At 36.1% G+C, this 22,633-nt stretch overlaps 1 protein-coding gene across 42 annotated transcripts in view; it reads left to right on the top strand.

Moving 5' to 3' along the window:
• Positions 1-22,633, top strand: part of Nrxn1 (neurexin I) — a 1,059,516-nt gene that overhangs the window by 931,643 nt on the left and 105,240 nt on the right. The window lies entirely within an intron of this gene.

Below are 22,633 nucleotides of genomic sequence, written 5' to 3'. Positions count from 1 at the left end.
ATGTATTTTATGATATGTAAATAATCACACATAGGATTCACTTTAATGAGTTAATTTTTAAATATTATATCTACAAATTTTGAAAAATAGAATTTTAAGCGACTTTGGTATAGTTTAGAAGTTTATAAATTTAGTGGTAAAATACTTAGTGTTTCCATAGATGATGCACTAGCCATTGGCATTACATCAGAAAAAAAAGTGACAAAGACTAATTAAATGCTATTAATGCTGTTGAGGTACTATTAAATGATATGAGGTCCTTATTGATATGTGAATGCTTTGTATATAATCACTTGTTAATTCTTTGAGAATTTTTTTTTGTTTTTCATGATTCAAGATTGGTGGTTTCATTTTGCTTTCAATAATGAAAATCCTCAGTAGGCACCACATGAAGATTTGTCAAATAGGTGACCCTTACTTATCTAGAAAACTGTATTTCAAACAGGTAAACAAGTGACAACAAACATTTTAAAATCAGCTTTTGGATCAATTATTTGAAACAGATTATCAGATTTGGCACGAAAACTCTAGGAAGCAACTTCTGTTGGTACCCTATCATTTCAGTAAGATATATTTAAAAAGAAATGAAAAAATATGTCCTGATTTTTACTTTGAATAAGATGGAATGTTAGGAAATGAAAAAGAAAGAGAAACAAATAAGCACTTAACTTTGTGAAAAAGAAAACTGACAAAAAAATTGAAATATAAATTTATAAATGTGGTAGAATGCTATATTGTATATTTTATAACAGTATTCACCCATTTTTATCTCATTTGGATTTTCTTTTTCATTTGCATCTGGCCACAAGGTAAAGTGGGCTGTCTCATAGGACATTCCCTAATAAACATTTACCTGATTATTGAAAACTTTACCTACTTTTAAAAGGTTAAGTGAAGCATTTGTCATTAAACTTTGTCCATAGTGACTGCATCTGCCTGCTTTTATCAAGTCCCTCACTCAACTGGGTACCAAAAAGTCATTTCATTTTTTCTAAATCCACAGTGTACTTTCTTTTTCAGCCCAACTATAGCTTCCTCAGTGACAGCACTGAGCCACTTATGAGACAACAGTGTATCTAAGAGTAGTGGCATGTTTTGAAAATGTGGAAACAAATTTCTGGTCCACCAGAATTAAACTGGATTCATTTCAAATAGGTGAACTGACATGGATGCAGCTGTCCTGCAGGGAAGGACTGGGTAAGAAATGTATTTCAGGTTTCACAGTCAGTGAATACTGGAATGTTCAGAATACCATCTGCAGAACTCCATCACATTTCCACTTAAAAGTGAATGCTTTAAGAGATGAAAAGAATACTTTCTTCTGAGTGATGATTAGTTTTTATACTAGCGTCTTAACTTTCATGATTGGAATAATACAAAAACTAGAGATGACTACTGAGAGGAAATGGCTTTATTACAACGATATTGAATAGGACGGTGTTTTACATGGCTTGTATAACATTTGTACATCTTGTTTTGCTAGCATAATTAAGTCGACATGTCTCTAAGACTTACTTCCTTTAAGGCTATTCTCACAATGAAAAATATCAGCACAGTTCATTTTTAGGATGTGAAGAGCTATTTGGTGTTGGAGACTGCTGTGCAAAAATTTTATCTGCTCAGTGCTGTGTGCCATTTTGAATTACTTCTGCATGGATCTTTATGTAAACCACTAAAAGGAAAACATCAAATCATCTTAAAATTTTTCTGTTTTTTAAAGTAAATTTATTTATTTATTGCTAATGTGCCATATGTTTTAAGATCAATATCACAATTTATCCCCACCCCCAGAATATTATTTGTAGCATATCATTGATATTTTCTGTTCTTCCCTTCAATATTATCCTGCATACTATATACAGACTAGGTAATTGTAAATGTTAGTAATTTTTTTCTTACAGAAAATATAGTATAATAGGAATAGCATATCAAATCAGGAACTGGGTTTTACTCTCAACACAAGCAGTGTCCTGTGTCAACAGTGTCCTGTGATATGATAGACTAATAAGCTTTTATGCATGTTGGCATTGTTGCCTCTTTGTAGTAAGTGAGTCACTGGGACTCCTTGGAGCTCTTCTCAGATTTTAATTTTAATTGACTCTAGTCTCCATGTGCCTAATTAGTCCTTTTCCTCATTATTTAACAAAGCATAGATTTTACCCCTTTCCTTTTGATACGATGGCCATACATTACACTTGTCTCTAAGAGTTCCTAAGTATACCTGTTACTTTGATTTAATTAGTGAGAGTCTCTCTTTTTGAGTCTCAAAAACATTTATTTCAGTATATAAACTGTGCTCCTTTTTTAAATACATAAAACAAGCTTACAAGAGAATGATACTTTCACAAAATATTAAATTTAGTATTTTATTCAGCATATACGTAGTTGAAGCTGGTTGTAGCATCTTGACTTGGTCTTTAGAACCAACACATTTTCATCATTTTATTTTGAAACAATCTCGACAAAGTAGAAAAAGCAATACTTCAAGAGATTCTGAGTTTTGGTGTGCTCGTTTTGTTTTTACTGGATGGATGTGTCACAAACAATTGGAGAAATAGTATAGATAAATACAGAATCACTCAGTGTAGACATGGTCTGTGGCTACTGTCATTCTGTATCCTGGGGGCTTCCTCACTCACTGTAGACAGAGTATTTGGCAGTGCACTTTCAGGTTGTAAGGTGAGCTTTTCCAGGTGAAGTCAGGACACCTGTTCAAGGAAGGGTATTATTGAGTTTCAAGCCTTAGGGATGGGTTGTATGTCACATCTGTCATTGATACTTGGCACTTATTCAAGTTCTTATGGAAAAAAAAAACCCGATTTGTGTTCAAGTAAGAAGAAAGGTTTATTATCTCCGATAATGCTATTGTTTCCTGGATGCTTTGGAGCTACTCATGAAAAAAATGAAAACCATTTGTTTGAAAAATATAAGCAGAGTATATGCGTATTTTCAGGAAAAATATTTGGAGTTAATAAAATGCATTTAATAACTCCTAAGAACAAAATTTTATTTTTATTAAAAATGCTAATTAACTTTTCTCTGGATTCATTATTAAAAAAAACAACAGTGTTACTTATAATTGTGTATGTTCCTGATAACCACTTTGCATTTCTAGACTACTGGTTAGATGAATAATTTACTTTATGTTTCCTAACCCAGTTGTTCTGCTGAATTCCCTTAAATTAATGTATGATTTTACAGCAAGCTTTAATGCATGCTAGAAAATAATCACCTAGATGGAGATTTTAAAAAAATACAAAGGCCCTGAAACTAAGGGTGCCTGGTAAGACGAGTATGATTCATTGCAATTTTAATTGTGGGTAAGTAGGAATTATTCAGAAGGTGTTTTTTTCTTCCCTTCCTGACAGACAAGCCAAAGTAGCAAAGGCATACACTATGAATTTTTTTTCTTTTTAAAGACTACTATGCATAGTGCATATACTTTGAGGTCTGGATCTTTGATTGGGTGAAAAGATGTTTTTCTGGCATTTGCACACCTGGCCTTGAGATGAGTTCTGACAAAGCTGAACCTATACAAAATGTGTATTCATTCATCAGCTGATTAAGTCAACATAAAACATTTGCACAGTCGTTACTCCAGGCCAGATAATATTATAGTCATTGTAAATACAGCACTGTACAAAACTAGACTTTCTTGTACAAATTTTATATTGTAGTAGAGGAAGGTATATAGCAAAATAACAATAAAATAAAATGAATACTCATTGTGAGATGTCTGATGTCACATGAGAAAAGTCTTAGAGAGTCCTGGGTGAGTGCCTATGGATGAAGGAAACAAAAAATGAAATTTCATTTTAAATAAATTAACTTAGACAATTGTTGATAAAGGCATCATTTATCAAAGAATGCTTGCATGTTATTGTTCAGACATATCCTGAGATCCAGAACTTTCACACCCCCTGTGGATTTTGCCAGTGACACCCAATTGCCCAGCTAAGGATAGAAGCCTGGGGAAGGAGCAGAAGAAACACCAAAATATGTTCTATCTGCTCATAGACTGTGTCCTCCAAAATCTAAGTATTGTAATTAAATCAGGAGTATAGCCCAGTCCGAGGATATAATTGAATCAGGAGTATAGCCCAGTCGGAGGATATAATTAAATCAGGAGTATAGCCCAAGTCCGAGGATATATCTGTGTCTGAGGATGAGAAAGAGGTTTGAGAGGTGTGGTATTAAACTTTATCTCCCATCAGTGGGAAATGGAGACCCACTGAAACTCCATAGCTCAGTGTGTGGTGTCTTCTCTCTTAAAGGAAACTTGTCTTTTGCCCTTATATGTGGTCTCTGCTTAGAACTCAATTTTATCTCACCGTTGGTTTACTAGTCTGTCCATATCTGTCTGTCTGTCTGTCTGTCTGTCTGTCTGTTATCTGTTATCGATCCATTTTAGAGAAAGGTGCTGTGGATAAAGCACAACAAGCCAGGCAAAAACTCCATCACGGAGCATCACTACTTTTTCAAACATTCTTTTCAGATAAACAAATACAATTCATAAAGCATGACACCCAATTAGATTTAGATGCTACTTAAAGTGGATAATATTGGACATTTGTGCTTATTCTAATAAACAAGCACCCAGCCTTGCCTTCCTTAATTTTTAGTCATAGCTATTGTGAATTTTCACCCACCTATCAAATTGTTTTGAAAATGCAAATGTAATTACATCACTTCCCCCACTAACCCACTTAAGCATATAAAAGGCAGATCCCTGACACATCTGTAGCCTGCTTCTCTTGGCACCCTGAATGGTTCATTTCTATTTTCTGTTGAGATCCTAGTGCAGTGATCTCCAGAAGCCATTCCGGTGGCCAATCGCTTTCCTTCACAGCTCGTCTTGACTCTCAAATCCAGACTCCTCTAAACTCATTTCTTGAGTTGATAAATCATGGTCTCTATTGCTCTCTGATCTTCATACATGATGCCCTGATTTAAATGACTAAGTCAATGAATCAACTTGCAATTCTCTTATCCAACATTTATAATCAAATATGAATATCCACTATCAGTCAAAATTGAACAATATCAACTTTTAAACCTATATAATGTTTCATTAATTTGATTTCCATTTTACCTAACTTTAACACATTAAAAACTATGAGATCTTCTATACATATTTATAATGGTGCTAAAAAGATAATGCCATTTTTTAACTACTGTAATACAAGTACAATAAAGGAGACCCAGGGTCCTTAAAGTCTTAAATTTCCCCTCAAGCTATACACTTTTAAAATTCTTCATGACATACAACACTGAGCTAAGTTATCCCTCTGACCCCTTCTCTAGATGTTTGTAATTCTTAGTTCCGTGAGTCAGTTTCAGATAAGTAGATTTTGATTGGTAATGGTTATCTTCAGCATTATGCTAACTTCATATGTTTTCATAATTGTATAGTTTCTGCAAACCTGTTTTATGCAGCTCATCAGTCCCTACAGAATATTAGATTAATAATACATGCTTGTGTTAGAAATTTGGAAATATAACCATTAGAAATGAGAGCGGTTTGTCTACAATCTCCCCAAGAAAATCTCTGAGCCCTGACTTAGATGGTATTTCTGAGCCGTGAGCCTTAGATGGTATCCCATTAGTCCCTGTTGAAAGTCTTCATTGCTTATCAAAAGGACTTGTGCTCACAAAACCTCATCTGTTAGTTCAAATCTACTGGAAGTTGATAGCATCTAGGAAAGGGATAGTCATACCCCTGATATGCTGTCTCTACTCCAGTGGTACCTTATATCCTTGCACGTATTTCTATTACTAATTAGACTCAATGGCTCTGAAAATGCAGACATGAGTTTGAAAAATGTGTTGGGTAGGCTCTGAGAAAAGTTGGAATAATGAGGAAGGGAGAGATAAGATCAAATGCATTGTGTTCATGAAGAAAATTCTCAACAAATAAAATTTTAAATATGAAAAAAATGTCTCATTCTGGCCAACAAAAAGGGTCAGATGATGAGCCTCAGGATTCAATGCATTTTTCTATGGCTTGTGAATAGCAGGGTAACAAAGGGGTGAAGGATTCCAGTGTTCCTTTATCAATGCTAGATTGTCTTATACCAAACACCCCACGTTTCTTAACCTCACAACACTTCTAACTTCTTGCATACAGCTGTATAAACTTATTGTAAAGACTACATTGACTCAACATAAGATAAGAACCATATCAAACTGTGGTTATTTAAGCAAGTTACCACCAATGAATAGAATTTTCATATTATCACAAATTATAAAATAATTAAATTATTTTGGTAAAGCACCTAGCACATATTATTGCTACCTCCTGAAAAATAATTTTCTTATTTTTAAATTTCTGGGCTAATATCCACTAATCAGTGAATGAATATCTAATGACTTCTTTTGTGACTGGGTTACCTCACTCAGGATGATATCCTCCACATACATGCATTTATCTAAGAATTTCATAAATTCGTTGTTTTTAACAGCTGTGTAGTACTCCATTGTGTAAACGAATCACATTTTCTGTATCCATTCTTCTGTTGAGGGACATCTGGGTTATTTCCAGCTTCTGGCTATTATAAATAATAACATAGTGGAGCATATGTACTTACTACATTTTGGAGCATCTTCTGGGTATATGTGCAGGAATGGTATTGCTGGATCCTCTGGTAGTACTTTGTCCAAATTTCTGAGGAACTGAAAAAATTATTTCCAAAGTCATTATACCAGCTTGCAATCCCACCAGCAATGGAGGAGTATTCCCATTTCTCCACATCCTTGCCAGCATCTGATGTCACCTGAGGTTTTGATTTTAGTCATTCTGACTGGTGTGAGATGGAATCTCAGGGTTGCTTTGATTTGCACTTTCCTGAGGACTAAGAATGTTGAACAGTTTTTTAAGAGCTTCTCAGAGATTCAGTATTCCTTAGTTAAAAATTCTTTGTTTAAATCTGTACCCCACTTTTTTTTTTTTTTTTGGTTTTTGGTTTTTGATTTTTCGAGACAGGGTTTCTCTGTGTAGCATGGCTGTCCTGGAACTCACTCTTGTAGACCAGGCTGGCCTTGAACTCAGAAATTTACCTGCCTCTGCCTCCCAAGTGCTGGAATTAAAGGTGTGCACCACCATTGCCCTGCACCCCACTTTTTAATAGGGTTATTTGATTCTCTGGAGTCTAACTTCATGAGTTCATAGTATATATTGGATATTAGCTCTCTATCAGATGGAGGATTGGGAAGGATGTTTTCCCAATCTGTTTGTTGTCTTTTGGTCTTATTGACAGTGTCCTTTGCCTTACAGAAGCTTTGCAATTTTAAGAGGTCTCATTTGTCAATTCCTTTTTTTTTTTCAGCACAAGCCATTTGTGTTGTGTTCAGGAATTTTTCCACTGTGCCCATATGTTTAAGGCACTTCCCTACTTTCTCCTATATAAGTTTCAGTGTCTCTGGTTTTATGTGGAAGTTCTTGATCCACTTGGACTTCAGCTTTGTACAAGGAGATAAGAATGGATCAATTCACATTCTGCATGCTAACCACCAGTTGAGCCAGCACCATTTATCAAAAATGCAGTCTTTTTCCCACTGGATGTTTTCAGCTCCTTTGTCGAAGATCAAGTGACCATAGGTGTGTGGGTTCATTTCTGGGTCTTCAATTCTATTCCATTGATCTAGCTACCTGCCACTGTACTAGTGTGATGCAGTTTTTATCACAATTGGTCTGTAGTACAGTTTGAGGTCAGGGATGGTGATTCCACCAGAAGTTTTTTATTGTTGAGAAGAGTTTTTGCTATCCTAGGTTATTTTGTTATTCCAGATGAATTTGTAAATTGCCCTTTCTAACTTTGTGAAGAATTGAGTTGGAATTTTGAGGGGATTGCATTGAATCTGTAGATTGCTTTTGGCAAGATGTCCATTTTTACTATATTAATCCTGCCAATCCATGAGCATGGGAGATCTTTCCATCTTCTGAGATCTTCTTTGATTTCTTCAAAAACTTGAAGTTTTTATCATACAGATTTTTCACTTGCCTAAACAGAGTTACACCAAGGTATTTTATATTATTTGTTACTATTGTGAAGGGTGTTGTTTCCCTAATTTCTTTCTCAGCCTGTTTATCCATTGTGTAGAGAAAGGCCTCAGACTTGTTTGAGTTAAATATATATCCAGCTACTTCACTGAAGTTGTTTATCAGGTTTAGGAGTTCTCTGGTGAAATTTTTGGGTCACTTATGTATACTATCCTTTCACCTGCAAATAATAATATTTTGACTTCTTCCTTTCCAAATTGAATCCCTTTGATCTCCTTTTGTTGAGTAATTGTTCTGACTAGAACTTCAAGTTGGGGATAGGTAGGGAGAGAGCGGTCAGTCTTGTCTAGTCCCTAATTTTATTGGGATTGCTTCAAGTTTCTCTCCATTTAGTTTGATGTTGGCTACCGGTTTGCTGTATATTGCTTTTGCTATGTTTAAGTATGGGCCTTGAATTCCTGATTTTTCCAATACTTTTTATCATGAATGGGTGTTAGAATTTGTCAAGTGCTTTCTCAGCATCTAATGGGATGATCATGTGGTTTTTGTCTTTGAGTTTGTTTATATATTGGATTATGTTGATGAATTTCCATATGCTGAACCATCCCTGCATCCCTGGGATGAAGCCTGCATGATCATGATGTATGATGGTTTTGATGTGTTCTTGGATTCGGTTAGCAAGAATTTTATTGAATATTTTTGCGTTGATAATCATAAGGGAATTTGGTCTGAAATTCTCTTTCTTTGTTGGGTCTTTGTGTGGTTTAGGTATCAGAGTAATTGCGGCTTCATAGAATGAATTGGGTAGAGTACCTTCTGTTTCTATTTTGTGGCAAAGTTTGAGGAGTATTGTATTAGGTCTTCTTTGAAGGTCTGATAGAACTCGGCACTAAACCCATCTGGTCCTGGGCTTTTTTTTTAATTGGGAGAATATTAAGGACTGTTTCTATTTCTTTAGGAGCTATGAGACTGTTTAGATAGTTTATCTGACCCTGATTTAACTTTGGTACCTGGTATCTGTCTAGAGAGTTGTCCATTTCTTCCAGATTTTCCAGTTTTGTTGCACATCTAAGTACAGTATATTCCTCAATAGCCTGTGTTGATTAGTGATCTAAAACATTCATGATGTCATCAGGTACAAAACACAACAGGTACAAAAAATAATTCAACTGTGACTGAATGAGGTTGAGTTAATAGATCTTGGTATAATCCTATTTGATGTTCTCTTATTCATCACTGGACACATAAAATTAATTTACATGGAATTAACATATGGAAATCAGGGATAATTTCAATGAAAAAGGATTTGGGAGTTGGTATCTTCTCTAAGACATCTATTTATTCTTTTATAAGACAAATATCTTTTTATTAAATAAAATTATGCTTATGAACTATGTCTTCATTTGATCAATACTATAAATAATTTGTGCTAATATTTTGTTAACCCTTTGTCTTTAAATATACTGGTATGATTTTAATAGACTTTTGATTTATTCCTTTCATATATATACTCATCATAAAATGATAAGTGTGTCTGTATATGTGCTAATGCTTTCATAATTTATAACATGTAAAGCAATTACGCTTTGTTCAATAAATTAATGTCAAGATTACCATAGAAATTTCTGTGATATATTCTCACTTTTTTTTAGAGCATGTATTAGATTTTCTTATATTTTGATACCACTGGAAACTTTGTAAGTGCATGCATGTGAGTGTGTGTGTGTTTGTGTGAATTTTTAGGCTGTAACCTCAATAGGACGAGTGTTAGATAATTTACTAGTTCTTATGAGGCATTAAACTTCCGCAAGCACTTCCAGCTTCTGCAATAGTATATGGGTTTGAAAACTGTGTATGGGATGGATCCCCAGGTGGGGCCTTTTCAGGATGGCCTTTCCTTCAGTCTCTGCTCCACTCTTCATTTCCATATTTCCTACTGTGAGTATTTTGTTCCCCCTTCTAAGAAGCACTGAAGCATCTATACTTTGGTGTTCTTTCTTCTTGAGCTTCATATGGTCTGTGAATTGGATCTTGGGTATTCTGAACTTTTGGACTAACATCCACTTATCAGTGACTGCATAGAGTGTGTTTTCTTTTGTGACTGGGTTACCTAACTCAGGATGGTATTACTAGTTCCATCCATTTGCCTGAGAATTTCATGAAGTCATATTTTTTTAATAGCTAAGTAGCATTCCATTGTGCAAATGTACCACATTTTCTGTGTCCAGTCCTCTCTTGAGGGACATCTGGGTTGTTTCCAGCTTCTGGCTATTACAAATGTGGCTGCTATGAACATTGTAGAGCATGTGTCCTTATAACATGTTGGAGCATCTTCTGGGTATATCCCCAGGAGGGGAATAGCTGGGTCCTCAGATAGTAATATGTCCAATTTTCTGAGGAACCACCAAACTGATTTCCAGAGTGATTGTACCAACTTGCAATCCCACCAGCAGTGGAGGAGTGTTACGCTTTCCCAACATCCTTGCCAGCATCTGCTGTCACCTGAGTTTTAATCCTAGCCATTGTGACTAGTATGGGGTGGAATCTCAGTGTTGTTTTAATTTGCATTTCTCTGATGACTAAGCATGTTGAACATTTCTTTAGGTGCTTCTCAACGATTTGATAATCCTCAGTTTAGAATTCTTTGTTTAGCTCTGTACCCCATTTTTAATAGGATTATTTGATTATCTGGAGTCTAACTTCTTGAATTCTTTATATATATACTGGATATTAGCCCCCTATAGGATGTAGGATTTGTAAAGATCTTTTCCCAATCTGTTGGTTGCCATTTTGTTCTCTTAGTGTCTTTTGCCTTACAGAATTTTGCAATTTTATGAGGTTCCATTTGTCTGTTGTTGATCTTAGAACATAAGCCATTGATGTTCTGTTCAGGAAATTTCTCCATGTACACATGTGTTTGAGATTTTCTCCACTTTCTCTTCTATTAGATTCTGTATACCTTGTTTTATGTGGAGGTCCTTGATATAGTTGGACTTGAGCTTTGTACAGGCAGATAAGAATGGGTCAATTTGCATTCTTCTACATGTTGACTGCCAGTTGAACCAGCACCATTTGTTGAAAATGCTGTCTTTTTTTCTACTGGATGGTTTTAGCTCCTTTGTCAAAGATCAAATGACCATAGGCGTTTGGGTTCATTTCTGGGTCTTCAATTCTTTTCCATTGATCCATCTGCTTGTCCCTATACCAATACTATACAATTTTTATCACTACTGCTCTGTAGTACAGCTTAGGGTGAGGGATGGTGGTTCCCCCAGAAGTACCTTTATTGTTTAGAATAGTTTTCACTATCCTGGGTTTTTTGTTATTCCAAATGAATTGGGGGCTTGCTCTTCTTATTCTTTGAAGAATTGAGTTGGAATTTTGATGCTGATGGGAGCCTGATATGGCTGTCTCTTAATAGGCTCTGCCAGAGCCTAAGAAATACAGAGGCAAATGTTCATAGCTAACCATTGGACTGAATACAGAGTCCCCGATGGAGAAGTTGGAGGAGGGACTGAAAGAGTTTAGAGGGGTTGCATCCCCATTGGAGAAACAATAATGTCAACTGGCCATACTTGCTAAAACTCTGGAGAACTGAACCATCATCCAAAGAATACACCTGGAGGGACCCAGGGCTGTAGCCACATATGTGGCACAGAATAGCCTTGTTATAATCAGGGAGTAGGAGGAATTGCCCTTGTGCCTGAGTTCAATCCCCCAATGTAGGAGAATGCCAAGGTGGGAAGGTAAGAATGGGTGGGTGAGTGTGGAAGCACCCTCATAGAGGCAGGGGGAAGAGGGGTTGGATAGGGGGTTTCCAGATGGGAGACCTGAAAAGTGAAAGCAAGAGGCATTATCCAAAATAAGTTTTGCTCTACTACATCACATATCTGTTTGTTTAAAATCTTAATCTTGTAGGTATCTCTAGTATTAAGCTATAGTTTTTAACAGCTTACAGTCAGAAAGATATCTTACAAAGCAAAACAGGAGATATTCTTGGTTACTTATACCAATTATCGAAACACTAGGAAAGCCAAGATGGGTTGTCAGTTTTAGGATAGCCTGGATAGAATAATGTCTGCCTTCCTGTCACTGTCTCTATTTCTTAACACCCCTCTATCTCCCTCCCTGTCTTCATCTTATATTAGCCTATAAATCTATGCTATTTTTGCTTAAAATTTTAATTACTGGATAATTTTTGTATACTCTAGGAATACAACCCTTTTACTAGTTATAAAAAAGCTATGCTTACTAAGATAGATTCTAAGTCAGGATCTTACAATAAGAACCATTCCTGTAGGTCTTGACTATATATATTAGAGAGTGCTCTGCATCAACAATGGCAAAGCTTTAAAGTATCAAAGGTTTAGACTCTACTAACAGCATCACTAATAAAATTGAAGCTTGGAGACAAATTTACCACAGGAAGATAATTTAGTCTGTTTGTAATAACAAGCATATTGGGCAATGTACTTCTATTATTGCACTTCTCCAGAGTGTTGGCAATGTGCTAGACACATTGTAATTACCCACCTTCTTTTCTTGGTGTGTTTCAAATATATATATATATATTATTTCTACAAAGCATGTTCTAAAATAGATGTCATCATTCTTTCTGCAACATCATGCAACAATGAAGATGGCAAAAGCCCTCTTGCCATCTTTTTTAAGGTTTTCTGATGTCGCAGGATATATTCATTTCTTGAAAGACACATGGACAGAAACAAATCATCTTCATCTATACGCAATCATCTTCATCTATACGCGTAACACACTTTTGGCCTATTGTATGTGGGCTCATCATTGTTGTATACTTAACCATAATTGTGTGAGCCAAAAATGATTAGGATTCAAATTTATCATGTCAGGTTCTATGGCATTATCAAATAACATTGCAAACATTAATGCTCTCAGCCTGGCATTTGGTACATAGCAGGTATTGAGGCTTTTTTTCCTCAGTATCATTCTCTATAGTATGCCCTTGTTTGTGTTTCCATCCTCCATCTTCTTCTTCCTTCAATGGGATAAGTACTACTTGATGTACCACACATAAACATGTGATGACTCTAAGTAGTGAAGGAGAGAAACATTTGCTGATTTTTTTCTCGCAGTAGCCTAAGACTTGAAGGCTACACTCTAGATATGTGGTAGTGATTGATAGGAGTCTAAAATCCCCATTTCAGTATATTATGAATATTCTCTACATTAGACTAGAAGGAAGCTACAACAAGTATTTTCTATAAGATAGAAAGAAGGACACACTGAACTATAAATCTTCCTATCAGCCAGTTGGGGTGGGGTGGGTGGGGAACGCTGTTCCAGGTTTCAATCATCATCAAGTCTTTGCTTGCTCACTGAGCTAGGGTAAGGGGTATTAATGACCCTATCTTGCTGCACTGTCTAGAATTAGAGCCATTGGTGTAATGTAAAAATAAATATCAAACTGTCTTGAGGAAACTTTTCTTATTTTTACTTCTCTGGTGGGTTGTGTCTTTGATGGTATGTGCCATAGTTATTCTTTCCATTTTATGCTTGTGATAAGGCAGCAAGATTATGACATTTCAAAACCTTGATAGTAGTTGGCCCATTCAGACATTGGATTTCCCATGTTTAAATGTGTGCTCCAAATCTTTGGATACGTTTGCCTGACTTTAGGCCATTGAATTAACAAGAGAAAAATCTATATGGAAACAGCAAGAAGATTCAGTGTAGGTTCAGCTTGTACCAGTCAATCTTGACAGGGCTCCAGGGAAGTTGTATCTGCATATGATTATGTTGGAAGTTGCTGGGAAACATTGCAACTGTTGGAAAACTATATATAACATTCTGCCCATTGAGATGTTAAAGCAAGTATTCTCATTGACATGTTAAAATGCCAACAGAGTACAAAGAATTAGAGAAGGAAGAGAAGATTAGAGAGACAAGCTAGCCTAACACTAATTGGATACAAAGATATAATGAATGAGAGTGGAATTAATTCTTTGTTAGTGACAAATCTCAACAAAGCCTATGAAAGATCAAAGAAATTTATTCTTCCTGTGTGGGTTAGCTAAAAACAGGATATATTTCAAAGTTTGATAACTCAAATGGCTTAAAGCAGCATTAGTTAGACCATATTCTTTGATACTGCTCCTGAGAGGACTTGCAAGAAGTTGGCAAATTCACTTTTTCTCTTTGTTACATGTTGGCAAAACAAATGGGAATAGTTTGAAATAATCTCCATTAAGGTAATATGAGAGTATGAAAGGAAATCAATTTATTTAGCAAATATTATGTGAAAAGCAACAGCATGCCATCTATTTCCACCACACCAAATCATATTCCTTAGGGATGGTATCTTTAAATAGTTCTGTTAGCTAACTTGGTTTATGTATTAACCAATATGTGTTAACTCCCGCTTTCTATTACTCCTCTGTCTAGCACTGATAGGACACTGAGGGTGAACACTTAGGACTGAGACAAGTTTGACCCTTCCATTCTCTGCTTTTCCTATCTTCTGAAACATAAATTTATATTTATTTTATCTACTTTAATATCTACTGAAAATCAAGTAGGGGTCACTAAGTAATATGTACATATACGTGTTATTTTTCCCAGTAACTTTCCCTCCACTGGGTCTCTACATTAGAAAGGTGATGTTGCTACCATACCATTGCTGAAGGTTCTGTCATCTTTTCCACATCACAGCATCTAGCCATGATTCTAGAAGTGGTAATCTTAATATTCTGTGGGTTAACTGCAATGAAATGTTTCATATTTTATCAGTAAAGATTCCAAAGTGTAAATAAAATAATAAGTGTTTGCACACTATTACTAAGAAATAAGTCTGGTCTCAGTCTGTGTTGAGGTTTATTTATACAGGGATTCAATACCATGCTGCTTGGAACATTCAGAGTAGAATTTTCTAAGAAGCAAGGTCAAATATATTGTCATCATGAAATTTTTTTTTTAAATCTAACTGTTGTATTCTATTTTGTGTTTGTGTTTGCTAGTCTTCCAAGTTTACTTTCAGAGGAAGTAAGTAGGAGCTCTTGGACAGTTTCTCTTCTTTGTCTTCTATCCATTTGTCTACACTCTCTTTTGTTAGCTTCTTAGTCGCACCTTGTATTCTGTCACATTGTACAAAATCCTATGTTCTCTATTTTTATTTTTGTTCATAAACATCAGTGTGAATATGTTAATCTATAGTATAAAAAGAAAGTCAACCATAGTGGCAGCAGGGATAGTGAGAGATTTTGCTTTGAGTGTAGTTGATAAGAATACTTTTAAGTGAGAACATGCCTTTTTGGAGGGAAAATTTCATTTACTTTAAAAGAATTGATGTGTTCATTTCAATTTTTGTTTGATTTTGGATTTTGCTTGGAGAAGCCACTCTTCTATATTTTACATGGTGGTATTAGTTTTGTCCCTGTATAATAAATAATCCCCAATTTGAATGGCTTAAAATAGCAAACATTGATAACATTGATATTTCCATGGCATAAAAATCTAGATCAAACTTAGTAACATGCCTTTGACTTAGGGTCTTTTGTTAGGTTAAAGATGGACTAGAAGGCTCAATTATATGTATCTGTATGAGGGCATGTGTGTGTGCAGTTGTGTTACTGTACAGGCAAACTATAGTAGTTAGTGTTTTACTGCTGTGAACAGACACCATTAAAAAGGCAACTTTTATAAAGAACATTTAATGGGGACTGGCTTACAGGTTCAGAAGTTCAGTTCATTATCATCAAGGCAGGGGCATGGCAACATCCAGGCAGGCATAGGACTGGGTGAGCTGAGAGTTCTATATCTTGATATAAGGCCGCTAAAAGAAGAGTAGTATCCTCGGGCAGCCAGGAAGAAGCTCTCTCAAAGCTCCCATTGTGACACACTTCTCCCAACAAGGCCACACCTATTCCAACAAGGCCACACCTCCTAATAGTGCCACTCGCTGGACTAGACACATTCAACCAACCGCATACACATATGTGTATATGTGCATGTCTCTGTGCCCTCCACTCTCAAGCACATTCATTGACTGTTGACTGGTGACATTGACTATTTCATTCACCAATTCATTCTCAACCATTCCCAGCTTTCCACTTGGGTATGAGAACAACCTGGGTTTCTTAACATTTTATTTAAATGTATATGAACCTATTTTCGTGAAGCCTTAGGATGGAGAGATAGAAAATATATCTATCTGTCCAAACTTAAACTGGATATTGTGAATATTTTTTGTATGGAGTGAAGAATTCACTGAGTTTGACACAAGTGGTTTCTGTACTGTGAAAATCACTCTGCAGAAAAGGTTTGCATTTGCATTTCAAATGACTCCTCTCCATATTCATGCTACAGATCAGGAGTATTCTGTATCCCTATAACTAATGTAGTCTTCACCTTTTAGCACCCTCTGACATCCGAAGAACATGCCCATTCTGGAGCCCAAGTCAAGTATTTTACTCACACTTGCTTAGACTCCCCAAAGAGCTTATTTCTTGGCTAGTATTGGCATTGTACTCGCATAGCCCCAGAGAATCATGGTGTCCTCTTGGTTTGACAAAGCTTGGCAATAAACATTTGAACTCAAAGGCCAGTCACCAAAACGCTAAATGACTAGGTAGTTGATAAGGGCTGAGTTCTTTGCATCATTTTATTACCATTCATTTCTGACTGCTGGAGGTAGATGATGTAGCAAGTCTGACAATAGCCTTCATGCTCCCTGATATTGTATCCTTAATGAAATCTCAGAAGAAATGGCCTTATGTTTCTGACTTCATAACCCTGTACTCACCAATGAAGAAAACACAAAATGAAAAGCCAGGTATAGTTTTATCTCAGTATCCTATTTCAATTTGTTGCAGAGGTAAGGACTGGAAACATTACAGGGATATTGGTATATTGCTAGAAGTCACTGTTTCTATTAGGCATGCTCCAGCATTCCAGATTTTCAGATTTTTTTTAACTTCAGAAGGATTTTTGTATAAATTATGATAGTTATTTAAAAAAATACTGCTTGCTTGAGAGAGATCAGCAACAAGTGAAAAAGCACAGGGTGCAGCTCAGCATCATTTTGCTCCCAGTCTCAAGGTACTGAGTTCTGTCCCTAACACTGAAAATAAAACAAAACAAAATGGAGAAAAAAATATTCGTTTTTATTGGGGTTCATATTATAACTCTCTCTACAATAAAGGAATATTAATTAAAATGACTTTACAACATTATGTTTTTAAAAATAACTATAAATTCAGATAAAGACAAACAAATGAATACAAGAGTTGCACAATATTTGAAAGCATTTATTATTAGTAGGAGAACAACCTCATCGACTTATCCTCTCTTTAATCCACCCTCCTGTAAATAAAAGTTGTTTCCATTCTACTTGCTTAGCACACAGTAGGTCCCTTCTGTGTCCTATATTAGTGCTCTCTCTGTTCCTTCTTAGAGTATTCAGAAGCAGGATTTGATAGGTCCATGTTTATACTTCCCAGAAGGTCATTTATAACACAGCAGAACACAATACAACACACACAGAGACACACACAGACACTCACAGAGATACACACATACACACATGAACACAGAAAAACACAGATACACACATACATGCATGAATACACAAATACCCACATGCATAGACACATACAAACATAATACAAACATACATACACACACATACACACATGCACGTATACATGCACACACACATACAAACACATGCACACACATACATAACTCACACAGACACACACACCACTTACCATATACCTGTCTTGATTAAAATGATTTATAAAAGTCAGTGTTTCTGCATAAGTCTTCATTGTTCTACCTGTCTTACACTTATATTTATATTATATTATATATTGCATTATATAATATAATTATTGTATTGCATTATTATATGTTGTATTATATTATAGCTATTTTATAATATATATTCTACGATCCTCTTTCTTTTTCCTGTAAGTTTCTTTAATTGAATGATAAGCTAAAAAATTATAGAATGTCTTAAAAAGGTAACCATTTTATTTCAGAAGAATATTGTCTAGATAACATGTGACAACAGTTAAAAGCTTAATAAATAATGTTTCTTGCTACACTTCTGAGTAGATTTTAAATTTTCCTGCACTGTATTTTAGTCTATTCAACCCTTTCCAAATTCTTCCCAGATCCACCCCTATCTCCCTTCTCACCCACTTTCAATTTTCTCTTTAAAAAATTATAATAGAATCATATTTTCCCCTCTTATTTTTTTCCCAGTTGCTCCCAGCTGTCTTCCCTAAAACACTTTCCATGTCTCCCCACTCTTAAGTTGTTAGTCTCTTTCTCTTTGGTGATTATTGTTACACTTACATGTGTGTGTGCGCAAGTATCTATAACTATAACCAGCTTAGTCCATTTTTCTTGTTTGTGTTTATATGATTTTGAGGTCGGTGCACTGCACAAGCATCCTGGGAGCACATACATGTTGGTGTGGGGCCTACTGTGGGTTGTGGTCAGCCTACCATGGACAACGCACACCTTTAAAGATATTATTTCTGAATTTGTTTCTGAACTCTAGACTATTTTGATAACAAAGTTCAAATAACGTTCATAAATGAATGAAGGAAAAATCTACTAAAAAGGCAAAGCAACTACATAGAAGAACGAAACAAAGTTTTTTCTTCTTCTTTTTTTTCTTCAAGTAGTCTGGCCTCTTAGAATATGGGTGATCAGGTTGCAAATTTGCAGATGTCAGCGAGAATCTCAACACCCAAAGAGTGATTGCACTGGGTGGGTAGAGTGATTGTACTGGGTGGGTAGCTTTAATGGTAGAACTCTTATCTAGCTTATATGACGCCTTTGGCCCCATCGCCAACAAGGGGATGGAGATGGGAGGTGCAGATTATGGATATGTCTTGTAAGTGACACAAAACTTATTTCTCTTGCTTTCCTGCACTCTTCCTTCAGATACTCGTTACATTAGCTTTCCTTTCTTCTAATGATTATACATTTAAAACATACTCATCTTAGCTGAACCCACCCTATAGTATCTGTTGATAAAATGGAAGAATGAAATATTAGTTTTATCTTGAAAAAAAGATAAACTTTCACTCAAGTTTAAAATAATGGAACTTTTAAATAACATTTTAATACACATCAGTCATTGTTCCCCAAAATTTATGTATTTATTACTTATTTATGAATTATCCAATGGACAAAAAACCAGCAAACCTCAAATGAGTCTGTATGCAAAGACCAGTTTTGGAGGGCAAAACAACTAGGCTGCATAGTTATGTTCATGTTGCCGATGTATAGTCAACACACCTACACACACTCAAAGTATTAGTAACCAACCCCTCTGTGAGAAAAATCTGTGTTCCAGGTAACTCAGAAACATCCATGAAGTGCTTGCTCTCCTTGCAATTTAATTCAGCTGAATGGAGAGCAATGTAACATCCCACAATACATTCATGTAATGAAGTACTCCAGGCTAGGTGACATATGTAGCAGACAGTTATTACAACTCTGGAGGCCAAGATCCAGAAAGAGAGCCTGACCCATAGGGTTTATGAATACAGTTCGTTTTGTGTCTTGTAGACAGCTGCATCTCCACTATATGCCATCGAGGTTCTCCTCTACACAGTCAAGGAGAGAGAGATTAAGAAATTAATCCTGTGGGAGTAAGAGCCTACCTGGTGGTTTTTACTTAACATTAATTACATGCTTAAGTAACTACAACCAACTCCCAAGTACAGCCACATGGGGGCGTGGGAGAGCTAAGGCATCAACCAGTAGAATTTGAAGTCATAGTTGAACACATGGTACATTTTGACCTTGAAGAAGAATTTAGCTCTCCAATTAGAATCTTAAGTAACAACACTATATTAAGTTAACGTATTTGACCATGACTTTATTATTTCATTGAATAAATGTGTAAATTGAATTTCATTTTATCCCATATATTCTCACACTATTTATTTACTTTGATCAAGAATGAAACAGACTCCAATCAGTGCAATTGTCTCTACTCAGTCAAAAGCAATGAAGTCTTAAACATAGATGTTCCGACAAATGTATCATAGTGGAGAAAGTATCTCTGGAGGTCACACTATAGTCAAGGAAAATCAGTTTGTTTCATTTACACACAGGACAGATGAGGAGAGGATGTTCAGTACAGATGAATAAAATCTATCTTCTTTTTATATGCACATCATCAATATCAGCATGTTCAGATATTGCAACCTTCCTGATAATGGCTTTCTCCAGTCACAACTGAATCCCCTATTTAATGGTTTCATTATTTTTCAAAACAAATTTTCAAATCAGTCAGTGGGTCTTCTCTCTCTCTCTCTCTCTCTCTCTCTCTCTCTCTCTCTCTCTCTCTCTCTCTCTTTCTCTCTCTCTCCCTGTCTCTCTTTAAATAAGACCATATTATACACTTGTTAAAACATTCTGCCTGTTACTCTCATTCACCAGTTTCCAGAATCATATAGGGGATAGTGCTGTCTTTATTTTATCAAAATGATGAGTGAGCTTACAATTTTCTGCTATGGAAGAGAGTAGGGTACAATGCTGTCTTTTATCTCATCAAAAGTAATACATGACTAAAAAGAGGCTAGAAGCATCATTAATAACTAGTGGAATTAGAAGAACGTTCTCTGCTAACAGCGTCTTAATGCAGAACGGTAAACTGGGACATGGGAACTAGATATATCCTCCAGTTCTTCTCACTAGCAGTCTAGGCCAAATGTGGCAGACAAGAAGAGCCTTTGAGGCTCATTTCTGGCACTTACATGCACTTAAGCATTTTATATACAATCGGGTCAGACATATTGATGGCAATCCCATGCTCACTGATGTTTCCTAAATACACAATTAAGTGTATAATGATGCAAACAGCCTCCAAGAGTGAAAAATGTGTATGCATTCTTTCTAAACTCTTTGAGTTCAAAGGCAGGCACAGTGTGTGTGTGTGTGTGTGTGTGTGTGTGTGTGTGTGTGTGTGTGAGAGAGAGAGAGAGAGAGAGAGAGAGAGAGAGAGAGAGAGAGAGAGAGAGAGAGAGAGAGAGAGAATCCATAGCTACTGCCTTCCTATCTCAGTCCCCTGAATATCCAAAAATATTTTAACTTCGGTACCTTAAAGATAATATAAATTGTATTCTTAGACTTGAAATCTGGAAACTCTAACATCAAGGAGTGAACAGATTAGTATCTGAACCTTCTTGGTTCATAAATAGATATCTTTCCACTGTGTCTTCACATGGCAAAGGGGAAAAGTCCTGCTCTTTTTGGCTACATGAAGAACTAATCCCACTCGGGAAAACTACACGCTCCTAATCTAATAACTTCCCAAAGACTCTACCTTCTTTCTAATGCCATCTCCATGGGAATTGGCTTTCCACATCTGAATGTGGGGCAGGGACAAAACCAATCCATTGCATCTACTAACTGCTCTGCAGCTCCCCTGAGGACTGATTTTAAAGTTTCATTGTAATCGAACTAAACACACTGCCATAATTACAAAGGCTATGGCACATGGTTCATGGATAAAGATTAACAAGTCCCAGATCATTGCACTGGTCTTACTTTCACATACGTTTTATAAGAAGAAGTTAACAAGTGATTTATAGACATACAAAGTGGAGGGGGAGAAACCCAGGTGTATTCAAAGGCTTGGAGCTTCATACAATCTCCTCTCATCCCATGCTGCTTTGTGGCTTGTTACTCACATGTCAGGCCCTATCCTGGCCTGCATGAAATACAGGAATAAGGGTCAGGTGTACCCTATGGTCTTGCCTGTCACAGTAACTAGAGCTTTGTGTGATAAGGGAGATGCCTTACCTTTAAAGCCATAAGGACCATTCATTTTCTGGAAGGTGAAGAAGACTATCTATCCTAGTCACAAGTCTATTGAGGATCAGTTGCCTTATGTTTTGAATCTTGAGTGTAAAAGTTATTATTATAAAGTATGGGTATCATCTATAAGAGAATCCTTGTTAAGTAGATGGAAAAACTTATTTTTAACGCACAAAATTACTTGTATTTCACAGTTTATAAATCCTTTCATTGGTAACTTAGAGAACTAAAAAGGCAACATTTTAAATATTTGCCATGAAAAATCTCTCTTGACCAACTGGTAAACATTATATATTCTTATGATCAAGAGCAGAAATATGAACATAGAGATCTTGTATTTAGCAATAAATGTTGTACTTTCCTCCAATGTCTCCCTCACCTCTGCATTTATCATAGGTGTCAATACTTGTTTTTCTGAGACACTTATGTAAAACACAAAGATCTTGAAGGCAGAATTTCTGCCCATTTGGAAAAAAAAATGTGTGGAGTAGAGACTGAAGGAATCACCATCCAGAGACTGCCCCACCTGGGGATGCCTCCCATATACAATCACCAAACTCAGACACTTGTGGATGCCAACAAGTGCTTGCTGAGAGAAGTCTGATATAGCTGTCTCTGGAGAGGCTCCACCAGTGCCTAACAAATACAGAGGTGGATCCTTGCAGGTTACCATTGGACTGAGCACAGCGTCCCCAATGAAGGAGCTAGAAAAAGAGCCCAAAGAGCTGAAGTGGTTAGCAGCCCCATAGGAGGAGCAACAATATGAACCAACCAGTACCCCCAGAGCTCCCAGGGACTAAATCACCAACCAAA

This window comes from Mus musculus, chromosome 17 (assembly GCF_000001635.26).
Source record: "Mus musculus strain C57BL/6J chromosome 17, GRCm38.p6 C57BL/6J".
Lineage (NCBI taxonomy): Eukaryota > Metazoa > Chordata > Mammalia > Rodentia > Muridae > Mus > Mus musculus.
This window is presented reverse-complemented; position numbering and strand designations above follow the sequence as displayed.